General features: G+C 38.6%; 1 non-coding gene across 1 annotated transcript; it reads left to right on the forward strand.

The window, feature by feature from the left end:
* Nucleotides 1-13,093: 13,093 nt before the first annotated feature.
* On the forward strand, nucleotides 13,094-13,155 carry LOC141410556 (small nucleolar RNA SNORD31). Its single transcript, XR_012435402.1, has one exon. It is a non-coding gene; the product is annotated as a small nucleolar RNA SNORD31 (small nucleolar RNA).
* The last annotated feature ends 1,253 nt before the right edge of the window (nucleotides 13,156-14,408 follow it).

The following is a 14,408-nucleotide window of genomic DNA, read 5'->3' on the forward strand; positions in this document are numbered from 1 at the left end:
AGCAGAAAGCGAGCCTCCTATAGTGAAATCTTGGAGAGACGCTGGAGACACACTTTGCAGGCATAATCACCGAGAAAAGGCATAACTTTGACCCCTCCACATCTCCAGCCTGCGCAGAGAAGCTCCACTTCACGTTAAACGGAGAACCGAGGAGGCCCCCGGGCCGCCAGTGGCCGGCGCCCATACGGCTTGGGAAGACGCAGACCAGGTGAGCTTCGCGGTACCGCGGTTCCCCCACAGACAAGCCTGGGCCAGAGCAGCATAGCCCCCTGGACAGACTGACCTCCACCCGGGAAAAAAAGAGAAACTGAGTACTAAGCAATAAGAACAGTAAAGACACGCTGGAAAGAGGGTGGGGCGCCCTGAGCGCTGAAGATTGGGGGAAGGGAATCCTTCCCGGGACTGTAAATAAACGAGCCAGGCGGGCCGGAGAGGCTCTGGCGGGAGTGGGGCGCGCCCAGCAATCAGGAGCGGGGACGCTTGTGAGAGGAGGGAAGACCCACTTCCCATGTGAACTGTAAATAAACACGCAGGCCTGACAACGCTGGGCAGTGGAACCTTTCCCAGTGCTTGGAAAGGGGAAAGGCTGTAGCAGAGGCCGCCGCACAGGAGAACTCTGAGCAAACAAAGCCTGTGGGACCAGGTGAGTGCTAAGCTCACCCCAGAGATCTGCATAAATAACGCCTCCAGCTACAGGCTGAGAGCAGCAGGCAGGCAAGCCACAGTTGCAGATACCACTCTCAGAACTGTCTCCAGACGCTTTTTTTTCTTTTTCTCCCTACCTTTGATGAGAGAACAACCGAATTACACCTGCAAGCCGAAAAACTTACTGAAACTGTATTGCATTTGAACTGGGGACACTTGGTGGGGCTTTTTTTTTTTTTCTTCTGTGTGTGTGTGAGTGTAGTTTTGTTCTACTTTATGCATCCCCTTTGATGAGACAACTACAGAACAACATCTGAGGCACCAACTCCAGGACTGGAGATTAAGACGGACATCCAAATTATTAAGACTGAAATTGCATTGCATATAAACTTGGAAGTTTTTGGGTTTTTTTTTTTTAATTTCCTATTTTCCATTTTATTTTAATTCATTTTTATAAATAGATATTACTTTCATATACTTATTTTTTATTTTTTTTATCTTTGATTTTCAATCCTCTCTCTGTCTCTCTATTGTCTGTTCAGCTTACTGTCGATTAGTACACTAACACTCCCTGTTTATACCTTTGAAACTCTCTTGTCTGATACCTTGTTCTGCTTTCTCCCTCTTGTCTGTATATTTGTTTTCCCCTTTTCTTTAACTTCTTGCTTTCCATCTCAGCTCACTCTTCCATTCTCAATATTACCATTGTTATTATTACAAGCTAGAAAATACTTAATTACACACAGTACAGGGACAGTAACAACACCAAGGACAATGACAGGAAGACAGAAAAAACAAGGAAACCAGTTTCCCCACAGCAAAAAATTAGTACAGGAACCAGAGGGGAATGAAGAGAACAGAAACTCAGAGCCAGACTCCAACAAAATGAAGATAAACTATGCCAAAGGACCCAATGAAGCCTACAAGAATAATTTAAAAGAAGACATACTACAAGTACTCAATGAGAATTTTATAGAGATGATACTGGATAGGGTCAACCAAAATGTACAGGAGACACTCAAGAAATTCCAAGACAATAAAAATAGAGAATTTGAAAAAGCAAAAGAAGAAATAAAGGAAACCATAGAAGCACTGTATAAACACCAAAGTGAAAGAGAGAACACAATGAATAAATGGATAAATGAACTCAGGACAAAAATAGACAACAATAAAGAAGAAAACAGCCAGGATATGGAAAACCTCAGAAAAAAGAACGAAACAGAACTGCAAAACAAAACGGAAGGCCAATCCAGCAGAATAGAACAAACAGAAGACAGAATCTCAGAACTTGAAGATGAAATGGTAATTAAAGGAAAAACCGAAGAACTATTAATTAAACAACTCAAGACCTGTGAAAAGAAAATGCAAGAACTCACCGACTCCATCAAAAGACCAAACTTGAGAATCATGGGCATCGAAGAAGGAGAAGAGGTGCAAGCGAAGGGAATGCGTAATATAGTCAACAAAATAATAACGGAAAATTTCCCAAATCTAGAGAAAGATATTCCCATACAAATGCAAGAGGCCTCCAGGACACCAAACAGACCAGATCAAAATAGAACTACTCCACGACATATCATCATTAAAACAACAAGTTCAGAAACTAAGGAAAGAATATTGAAGGCTGCAAGAGAGAAAAAACAAGTAACATACAAAGGTAAACCCATCAAAATCACAGCAGACTTCTCAACAGAAACATTAAAAGCAAGAAGAGCGTGGGGTGAGATCTTCCGGGCACTGAATGAAAATAACTTCAACCCCAGGATACTCTACCCAGCAAAGCTATCATTCAAAATAGATGGAGCAATAAAAGTCTTCCATGATAAGCAGAAACTAAAACAATATGTGACCACAAAGCCACCATTACAAAAGATTCTGCAAGGGATCCTGCACACAGAAAGTGACACCCAACTTAACCATGAAAAGGCAGGCAGCACCAAACCACAGGAAAAGAAAAAGCAAGACAGTAGAGAGTAACATCAAGTTAGGTACACACAATCAAACCTTCAAACAACTAAGATAACTAAATGGCAGGAATCACCACATACCTATCAGTACTAACACTTAATGTTAATGGACTTAATTCACCCATCAAAAGACACCGTTTGACAAAATGGATTAAAAAAGAAGATCCAACAATTTGTTGCTTACAGGAGACTCATCTCACCGACAGAAATAAGCATATGCTTAGGATGAAAGGCTGGAAGAAGATTTACCAAGCCAATGGCCCCCGAAAACAAGCAGGAGTAGCAATACTTATCTCTGACAAAGTAGACTTCAAACCTACATTGATCAAACGAGACAAAGAAGGACATTCCATACTAATAAAAGGGGAAATAGACCAAAAGGAAATAATAATCATCAATCTGTACGCACCCAATGTCAACGCACCCAATTTCATCAAACATACCCTAAAAGACCTAAAAGCATATATAAACGCCAACACAGTGGTTGTGGGAGACTTTAACACTCCATTATCATCAATAGATAGGTCATCCAAACAAAAACTCAATAAAGAAATCCAAGATCTAAAATATGCAATAGATCAAGTGGACCTAGTAGATGTCTACAGAACATTTCATCCAACCTCTACACAATATACATTCTTCTCAGCAGCCCATGGAACCTTCTCCAAAATAGATCATATCCTAGGGCACAAAGCAAGCCTCAGCAAATATAAGAAAATAGAAATAATACCATGCATACTATCTGACCACAATGCAGTAAAAGTAGAACTCAACAACAAAAGTAAAGACAAAAAACATGCAAACAGCTGGAAACTAAATAACTCATTACTTAATGAAGAATGGATCATCGATGCAATAAAAGAGGAAATTATAAAGTTCCTAGAAGTCAATGAAAATGAAAACACAACCTACCGGAACCTATGGGACACAGCTAAGGCAGTCTTGAGAGGAAAGTTTATAGCCATGAGTGCATATATTAAAAAGATTGAAAGATCCCAAATCAATGACCTAATGATACATCTCAAACTCCTAGAAAAACAAGAACAAGCAAATCCCAAAACAAATAGAAGGAGAGAAATAATAAAAATAAGAGCTGAAATCAACGAAATAGAAACCAAAAAAACCATACAAAGAATTAATGAAACAAAAAGTTGGTTCTTTGAAAAAATAAACAAGATCGATAGACCCCTGGCAAACCTGACTAAAATGAGGAGAGAAAAAACCCAAATTAGTAGAATCAGGAATGCAAAAGGGGAGATAACAACAAACACCATGGAAGTCCAGGAAATCATCAGAGACTACTTTGAGAACCTATATTCAAATAAATTTGAAAATCTAAAAGAAATGGACAGATTTCTAGATACATATGATCATCCAAAACTGAACCAAGAGGAAATTAATCACCTGAATAGACCTATAACACAAAATGAAATTGAAGCAGCAATCAAGAGTCTCCCCAAAAAGAAAAGTCCAGGACCTGATGGATTCTCTGCTGAATTCTATCAGACCTTTAAAGAAGAACTGATACCAACCCTCCTTAAACTGTTCCATGAAATAGAAAGGGAAGGAAAACTGCCAAACACATTTTATGAAGCCAGTATTACACTTATCCCAAAACCAGGCAAAGACACCTCCAAAAAGGAGAACTATAGGCCAATCTCCTTAATGAACATTGATGCAAAAATCCTCAACAAAATAATGGCAAATCGAATTCAGCAACACATCAAAAAGATTATCCACCACGACCAGGTAGGCTTCATCCCAGGGATGCAGGGGTGGTTCAACATACGAAAATCAATAAATGTAATAAACCACATTAACAGAAGCAAAGACAAAAACCACTTGATCATCTCAATAGATGCAGAAAAAGCCTTTGATAAGATCCAACATCATTTCATGATAAAAGCTCTAAGAAAACTAGGAATAGAAGGAAAGTTCCTCAACATTATAAAAGCTATATATGACAAACCTACAGCCAGCATTATACTTAACGGAGAAAAATTAAAACCGTTCCCTCTAAAATCAGGAACCAGACAAGGATGCCCACTATCTCCACTCCTATTCAACATAGTACTGGAATTCCTAGCCAGAGCAATTAGGCAAGAAGAAGGAATAAAAGGAATACAAATAGGTAAAGAAACTGTCAAAATATCCCTATTTGCAGACGACATGATCCTATACCTTAAAGACCCAAAAAACTCTACTCAGAAGCTTCTAGACATCATCAATAGCTATAGCAAAGTAGCAGGATATAAAATCAACATAGAAAAATCATTAGCATTTCTATACACTAACAATGAGCAAACGGAAAAAGAATGTATGAAAACAATTCCATTTACAATAGCCTCAAAAAAAATCAAATACCTAGGTGTAAACCTAACAAAAGATGTGAAAGACCTCTACAAGGAAAACTATAAACTTCTGAAGAAAGAGATTGAGGAAGACTATAGAAAGTGGAGAGATCTCCCATGCTCATGGATTGGTAGAATCAACATAGTAAAAATGTCGATACTCCCCAAAGTAATCTACATGTTTAATGCAATTCCCATCAAAATTCCAATGACATTCATTAAAGAGATTGAAAAATCTACTGTGAAATTTATATGGAAACACAAGAGGCCACGAATAGCCAAGGCAATACTCAGTCAAAAGAACAATGCAGGAGGTATCACAATACCTGACTTCAAACTATATTACAAAGCAATAACAATAAAAACAGCATGGTACTGGCACAAAAACAGACATGAAGACCAGTGGAACAGAATAGAGGATCCAGATATGAAGCCACACAACTATGAGCAACTTATCTTTGACAAAGGAGCTAAAAATATACGATGGAGAAATAGCAGCCTCTTCAACAAAAACTGCTGGGAAAACTGGTTAGCAGTCTGCAAAAAACTGAAACTAGATCCATGTATATCACCCTATACCAAGATTAACTCAAAATGGATCAAGGATCTTAATATCAGACCCCAAACTCTTAAGTTGATACAAGAAAGAGTAGGAAATACTCTGGAGTTAGTAGGTATAGGTAAGAACTTTCTCAATGAAACCCCAGCAGCACAGCAACTAAGAGATAGCATAGATAAATGGGACCTCATAAAACTAAAAAGCTTCTGTTCATCAAAAGAAATGGTCTCTAAACTGAAGAGAACACCCACAGAGTGGGAGAAAATATTTGCCAATTATACATCAGACAAAGGACTGATAACCAGAATATACAGGGAACTTAAAAAACTAATTTCTCCCAAAACTAATGAACCAATAAAGAAATGGGCATGTGAACTAAACAGAACTTTCTCAAAAGAAGAAATTCAAATGGCCAGAAAACACATGAAAAAATGCTCACCATCTCTAGCAATAAAGGAAATGCAAATTAAAACCACACTAAGATTCCACCTCACCCCTGTTAGAATAGCCATCATCAGCAACACCACCAACAACAGGTGTTGGCGAGGATGCGGGGAAAAAGGAACCCTTTTACACTGTTGGTGGGAATGTAGACTAGTACAACCACTCTGGAAAAAAATTTGGAGGCTACTTAAAAAGCTGGACATCGATCTACCATTTGATCCAGCAATACCACTCTTGGGGATATACCCAAAAGACTGTTACTCCAGAGGCACCTGCACATCCATGTTTATTGCGGCACTATTCACAATAGCCAAGTTATGGAAACAGCCAAGATGTCCCAGCACTGACGAATGGATTAAGAAAATGTGGTATCTATACACAATGGAATTTTATGCAGCCATGAAGAAGAACGAAATGTTATCATTCGCTGGTAAATGGATGGAATTGGAGAACATCATTCTGAGTGAGGTTAGCCTGGCTCAAAAGACCAAAAATCGTATGTTCTCCCTCATATGTGGACATTAGATCAAGGGCAAACACAACAAGGGGATTGGACTATGAGCACATGATAAAAGCGAGAGCACACAAGGGAGGGGTGAGGATAGGTAAGACACCTAAAAAACTAGCTAGCATTTGTTGCCCTTAATGCAGAGAAACTAAAGCAGATACCTTAAAGCAACTGAGGCCAATAGGAAAAGGGGACCAGGAACTAGAGAAAAGGTTAGATCAAAAAGAATTAACCTAGAAGGTAACACCCACGCACAGGAAATCAATGTGAGTCAATGCCCTGTATAGCTATCCTTATCTCAACCAGCAAAACCCCTTGTTCCTTCCTATTATTGCTTATACTCTCTCTACAACAAAATTAGAGATAAGGGCAAAATAGTTTCTGCTGGGTATTGAGGGGGGAGCGGGAGGGGGTGGAGTGGGTGGTAAGGGAGGAGGTGGGGGCAGGGGGGAGAAATGAACCAAGCCTTGTATGCACATATGAATAATAAAAGAAAAATGAAAAAAAAAAAAATAAAAGGAATGAATGTTCCTGGTTTTTAAAATGATTAAGAACTGACTGTTTTAGAGGGACCTCAAATAACAATTCTGGGTAATTACTAAACATAAGTTTGTACATGAAATGCTGGGCCAAATGGGGTTGAATCCTCTGTAAAAATGTCTTCTTTGTGGATTCATATTTGAAAACTAAAAGGATTTTTCTTTTCAAAAAAAAAAAAAAAAAGAAATTTGACTGAACAGGACCAAATCTATTTCACTGAGGCTGAACCCCAGCTCTCATTTCTCAGCTACATAAAGAGTTGATAGATTGGAGTAATGGTTGCTGCCTTCCAGTTCATTCCAGTATCATGCTGGAGTTGTTTTCTAGTGTTATTTTAGCCTTCTCCACCCACCTACTCCCACAGCTGCCCACTAGTTGCTCAGAAACCTTGGTCCCAGTTAGTGTAGTGACATAGTTTCTTTCTGAAATGCTCTTTGCCTCAGCTCATTATCCTGGAGTTGACAACTTTTCCTGATCAATGCAACTCCCTTCTTGGAATTGGCCCATCTTTAGACTCTCTTAACTTTAACTTCTGAGGGTAGGAAGGAAGTAAAGGTATAGGAGACTCATTATGGAGGTAGCTACTGGGTACTTTGACCTCCCACACACTCCTATAGCAAGAGCTTTTACTTAGCCTGATGCATCAGCAAGATACAGCCCTAATTTTATGATTTGATTGGAATGTTCTTCTCAGGTCAGGTGGGGATGTAAGTATGAAAAGAAGAGGTGAGATAGTCTCATACTTTGATTTTATACAGATCCATTGCAGCAATATCAATATTGATTCATTTTAAAATTCCACATTCCACAAATATATTTGGCAATACTGATCTGGAAGGTAGTGTGAAAATATAAGACTGTATACATTAGTCAAGGGGCTTGACTGTCAAAAGCAGCCAAGTCAAATTAGTTTAAGTAAGAAGTTAAAAATCAGGATGAGTATTTGGACAAGTCTGAGGGAGCATGTTGCTTCTGGCATGACTGGAAGCAAGAACTCAAATGATGTCATCAGGAAGTCCCCTTCTTGCTCCATTGTCTATTTCTACTTTCTTAGGTGTTGCATCAAAATGGCCCTTGTCAATCCCAATGTTAAATGATCTTTGGCACTATCTAAGAATTTCAGAAGAAAAGACATGTTATTATCCTAGCACCATGATCAGACTTGATAAAATTCCCTCTTTTGGTCACTCTCAGATCATGTGCCCAGTCCCAGACTGGACACTGAGTGTTGACTCAGGGTTGACAGGAGGCAGGGTGCTCTACTCAATCCTAGCCATGTGATTAAATTTTCCACAAGTGGGCAGAGGCAGTTCCTAAAAGAAAGTGGATGAGAGGGTGGGAGGCCAGTTCCATCATCTGAAAAAGGAAGGAATTCTGAGTAGACAGAAACTGTGGCACCCAAATACAATGCTTGTCCTCGTAGGACATTACCAGGGGTATGAGAGAGTTAGTTACAAGAATATTCATCACAGAATTTAGAATAATGAAAATCCAGAGGGAATTGAAACATCCATTAATAAGGAGTTTGTTGAATAAGTTGGTACACAAATTCACAAATTCACACTTTGAAAAGTGTGCTTTAGAGGAAAACTTAACGGCATGAATAAGGTTCAGTGTGCCTTGTGAGTCATAACAACAGTGTACAAAGCACAGTACCAATTAATCACTTATGTGTGTACATACACATACCTGTGTGTACACATTTATGTATATTATATATATTACCTACATAAAATAATATTTAAATGTTATGAATATGAAAGACTGAAAGAATATACTTTATAACATTGATTACATATAGTTGATGAAATTATGGGTAATTTTAATCATTCTTATACTTCTGTCTATTTTCTATAGTACAAGTGTTTTATTTAAAATTAACAATATTATTGAAAAATCCTTAATTCCTCAATTTACAACTGATCATGTTTTTTCCTTCTGTGAGAGAACAAGCTGAAATGGAGGTCCTAATTACTGGTAAATAACAAACATTGTTCAGACTTTAAGGAAAACTACTTAAGAAAATATATTATGTATCAGTTTTTCTGTGAATGGCGAAGACCCCAATGTATTCCCCATTATGTCATATTCCCATGCTTTGAAGCCTTATTTGTATGACATCACTGTATTTCAGAAATAACCAGCCAGCCAGCTCCGTGCTCTGAGCACAGGGCAAGACCAGACAAGGAGGCAACTATGTCTCCCTACATCCTTTCTAAATTTGTCATTATGTTTACTGTGGCTGCAGAAAGCTAAGTGTATTTCCCTGTAGCTAGAGACACGGAATTTTTCTCCATAGCTTTAGAGACATTCAGATTAGAGAAGACTACTTCAGCAAAGTAGAGAGCATTAAACCTCCTCAACATCAAATATCTCATTCTGCTTATTTTGGTTTTCCCTGGAGACCTCCCTTTTGAATGAACCCCTGCACCATCCAGCCTCAGGAGAAAGGCTGCAATCATTGGTCTCTCCTCAGTTTACCAACCAAGTATCAATGAGTAAACTCTATAAGCCCAACAGAAAACCTTAATTATGCCAGTAACTTAATTATGACTTCTAGAAAAATACAAAATTCAGAAGGAAAATCAAAAGGCCACACTCATGTTTACTTATTTCTACCATTACATAGGGTAGAAATATCATCATTTCATTTGTACGCTAGACTCATTTCTTTTTGAATTACCCAACACGTGAAAGTGGATGCCACCTGAAGAGGATCCCCGGTGATCTCAAAAGAAGATGAAATTTCTGTTTCTTGACACCATATCATCACTGGACACACAAACAGAAACTTGTTCAACACACAGTCTTCCTTTATCTGGCAGAATTGTTTTTGCTTCTTAAGTGGGGATTTTAACAAAAAGTGTCAGATACAACAGTGGCCCACACAATATCCTTTCTTCTTCCTTACTAACAAAACTCCCAATTTCTTTGGGGCGACGATGTGCCCAACTTTAAAACTGCTTATTTTAAGACAGCATATATAGAAATGTGCCACACACATCCCCTTGTTTCAGGAAAGGACTTTCATCCTACTGCAATGACAACTAAGGCTCAAGTTGCAATATTTTACATACTTCATAGATCTTTTTAAAAAACTCATTCAATCTCTCAATAATCCAATGAGATGCTATGATGTGATTATGGGGCCCAGAACATTGCATCAGAAAATATACGGAGGCCGCTGATCCCTGATTTTTGCATCAATATGCTCCTTAGTATCTTATATATTATATATATTATTGAATAGCAGGAATTGTGTCTGATCATGATCTAGTTGAACACTGAATCACTTCTATGTCTTTTGTGCTAATCATTTTCAAGAAAAAAAAGATACAAGCAAGGGAAACTTTGGAGAGGGAAGGATTGTACTTAACATTTTCATAATGGGTTTACCTTTGCCCAAGAACCCTTGCCACACTTCTGCCCTCTTGATTCACCCATTTTGTTCTTCCTCTAGGAGTTGTTACTTGTTTTTGATACCAGATTGGGTCCTTTTTTCCTTTTGCAGTTGTGGAACCAATAATAAGACTGAGTGCCAATTGAGCACTGAAGGAGACTTTTACTTGGCTCAAAGATAAACAAGATTAGGGTGGTGTAGAAACTCAGTTAGATCACACAGGTGGTACTCAGGGTTATAGAATGACTGAGATCATTATTTTGAGTTGGGGGCACTCTCTGGGCCAGTTTTACAGTTAGGCTAGACCTGCCAGTTAAAGGTATAAGTCAGTGCTCATGACTATCATGTCTTCTCCTTCCCTTCCCAACTCAAGTCCACAGAGTTCACTTCACTCCACTCTGAGAAGGAGGTGGGGCTACTACCTGCTTTAAGAAGATAGGTAACCACGTCCTTTTCATTTGCCTAGTGTTATTTTCACATGTTTCTAGAAGAGAAGACAATTAATGACACCTTCATCCTCTAAAATAAATCCAAGCCTCAATTTAAGAAGTTTTATATCCTCTGCTAGAGTGGAATTATTTATTCTTCTGTGTCTCTAGGTTGTGACAAAGGATGTGACCCACAGTAGTGGCATAAAAATGCTTGTTAGTGGGCTGGAGGTGTGGTACTTGCCTAGCAAATTCAAGGCCCTGAGTTCAAACTCTAGTCTTGACACACACACACACACACACACACACACACACACACACTGCTTGTTAGATGTGTAAGAAAAATAATCTCTTCTATCAAAGTATTTGTTACCCTCTTAGACTGCTTAAAAATTCCTCAGGTTGCCATCTTAGGTGACTTGCATGTTTAATGGTCCTTGCTTCTTCTTCCGGATTCCTGTACAACTCCATTCCTGCCAAACTGCATGCCTAACCCATCCCCCAAGCCTTTTAGCCAATCGGGAAAGATTGTAAACTTTGACCTGGACAAATCCCAGGTGAGGGGCAGGTACAACTGTATCAAGGATGTAAGGAGGAACCACTGTCAGCCATTTTGTGCTTGCATTTTGCTTAGCAGGACAGAACACATGCTTGCATCCTCTTGATCAAGAGAAATTGCCTTCTCAAGATTTTCTGTCTCTTGTGTGTCTGTTTTCAGCACCAGAGGGTCTTTAATTCCAACAGATGAATTTTAAAGTCCATCTTGTGTGTGTTTGTGTGTATTTATTTATTTATGTATTTTTTTTGGCAGGACTGGGGTTTGTCTCATGGCATGAATTTGCAAAGTAGGCACTCTACTTCTTGAGTCAAACCTCCAGTCCATTTTGCTCTGGTTATTTTTTGAGATGGGGATTGTGCACTCTGTTTGCCTGGACTGGCCTCAAACCTCGGTCCTTCCCATCTCAGCCTCTCAAGTAGCTAGAATTACAGTCATAAGTCACTGACACCCTTCTTGTTTTGAATTCTTTCTTTTCTTAAATTCTTTAAATATTCTGGATATTAATCCTTTATCCATTGAATAGTTTGCAAAATCTTTCTCCCATTCTTGAGTTATCTCTTCATCCTGATAATTGTTTCCTTTGATTGTGTCCTATCCTTCACCCTATGAAAAATCAATTCAAAATGAGTCAAGGATCTTCATGTAAAACCTGAAACTTTGAAACTACCACTGGAAAACATGGGGAAAACTCTTAAAACTATAGACACAGGTGTTTATTTTCTGAGTAGGATTTCAATTGCCCAAGAACTAAGTACAAGAATTGACAAATGGACCAAACAAATTTGTTTTGTTTTTTTTTAAATTCCACTGAGCAATAATATATAGCTTTTCCCTTTGGAAAAAAATAAAGAAAAGAAAGTATCTATTTTTAGTCTTAAAATGTCTATTTTAGCTTTTAAATCTCTATTTTTAAACTTAACATCATTTTATCCCTCCAGTGTTAAACCTTTGTGACATCTATCCCTGCCTTCTCAGATGGTCCCCCTCCTACCTCTGAGACTCTCTTATCTCTGATCCAGCTTCTCCTAAACTTGCACAGCACCCATTTGTTCCTCCTGTGTCAGTATGCTAAAGGCCCTTGGATTGATCCTCTAGTTAATTAGGCTCCTTGACCTTGGAAGTCAGTGAAGGTTTATTAATAATAGATTTTCCCCTTATGTGTTCAAGTTCAAAACAATGGATTAGTATAGACACAAAAAATAAGAGCTGGACTAATTTTAGTCTCTCTACTTATACAAGGAGATGCTTGCGAAAATCCAGGTTTACCAGCAACAAATTTCCAGGTTTTTTGGGGGGTATGTTTTGTGCCAGTTGTAGATTCCTTCCTGGATAACTATATGAATAGTCCAGCAAAGAGTGGGTTACTTACAGGTGGAACAAGAGAAATCAAGGACTACCATGGAATTTTCCAGAAAAAAAAGGTGTGTTGAAATGGGGGAACAACTGGGGACAGGATTTGGAGGCAGGAGGCAGAATAACATCCAGTGTTTGATTTTCTGGACTTCAAACAAAGAATTAGGCAGAGACTAGATTATAGAGGGTCTTGGGGTCAGACAGGAAAGTTTGGTCTTTATCGATTCAGCAATAGCAATGACTTCTAGTGGGAAGTCTAAGACTTATCTTGGAATGCCAAAAATTGAAAGAAATGTGAAGAAAGAGGAAGAAAGGAAGGATCAAAAGAAAAAAAAGAATCTTAAATGTTGGGAACAACCCCCATCTGATTACTGTGACTGAAAGGTATTTTCTGAGTTATGAGCTCAATAAGTTTTAACAGCAGGAATTTTTTTGGAATTGTGGCTTCTATAAAATGTGAGACATGTTCTTTATACAAATGTGCCTTTCCTCCAAGCAACATGGATAGTAAAGAGATTTAATTTTCAATCAAAAAGACAAAAAACAGAGTTGGGAAGAAGTCATAGCTGTGTTTATATAGTCCCACATTCTCCTCAGGGCTGGAATCCTTTCTTCAAATCCAGTATTCAAGTTCCTATCTCTGGGAGTTACCTAGATTATATTCTTTGTCTCATTCATTGGAAACATGTGAAAATTTTGCCACAAAAGTCTGCAACACAAATTTGTGACCTAGTAGTAAGCCACTAAGCAGCAGCATGATACTGAATTAAAATCCAAAGCCTTCATTTATGAAGTCAGTCCTGGTGTCAGGAGGCCTGGTGTCTTTTGTCCATCCTGAAATGACTTCAAGAACACATCCCTTTAGAAGGAATTCTATTCCTTCCACCCAATTTTCCACAAGGGTTAGATTTCCTGCCTACTTGACAGGTCTTTGTTGCCTCCTCTAGACCTCTCTGCTGCTGGTTAGCTGTCCATCTGGGTCTGTGCTAGTTATTTGCAACTTTGTCCTCTGCTGATGCCTTGTTATACACTGCTTTGAAAGAGATGGTTAATTTTGACAGTGGGTCTGATCTTTTGCCAATGGGTTGTGAACATGGACTGTGTGGATTAGAACCAAGTTCAAATATTAAAAATAGAAAACCCAAATAGCTACCACAGTTTAGAAATGTTTTTCTCATGTAAGATAAATCTGGGCTATAGAGTTGCTCTGTGATGTCATCAGTGTTTACCAGTCTCCTTTCTCTGTCTGAAGTCCTGTTCATAGTGGTGGGTACCATCCTCAACATTGTACGGTGATCACTAGACAGCTGCTGCATAATACCATTCCATGAAGAAACATAATACTTTTGTCTGACTGGACACATTGACAAACACAATAATATGGAGGCTCTAAATTCAAGTTGAGCAAGCAGCTAGCAGTCTCTGTCATGTCAAGTCTTCAATTTTTATCAGCCACTGGTCTTCCACTTTTAACCAGGCCTCCTTCTCTAGCCCTACAAAAATAAACCATTTCTAGTTTTTACTAGAGGTCCCATCTACTGCCATATCACCTCATTTCTAAAGTGCTTTTATTTTTAGCAGCAAATAAACTCCATTGTGTGTTTGAAGTTTCCCTTGAGAGAGGGCATTTACTTCAAAGTCATGTCAAATACAA

The sequence above is a fragment of the Castor canadensis genome, chromosome 8 (assembly GCF_047511655.1).
Source record: "Castor canadensis chromosome 8, mCasCan1.hap1v2, whole genome shotgun sequence".
In the NCBI taxonomy this organism is placed as follows: Eukaryota; Metazoa; Chordata; class Mammalia; order Rodentia; family Castoridae; genus Castor; species Castor canadensis.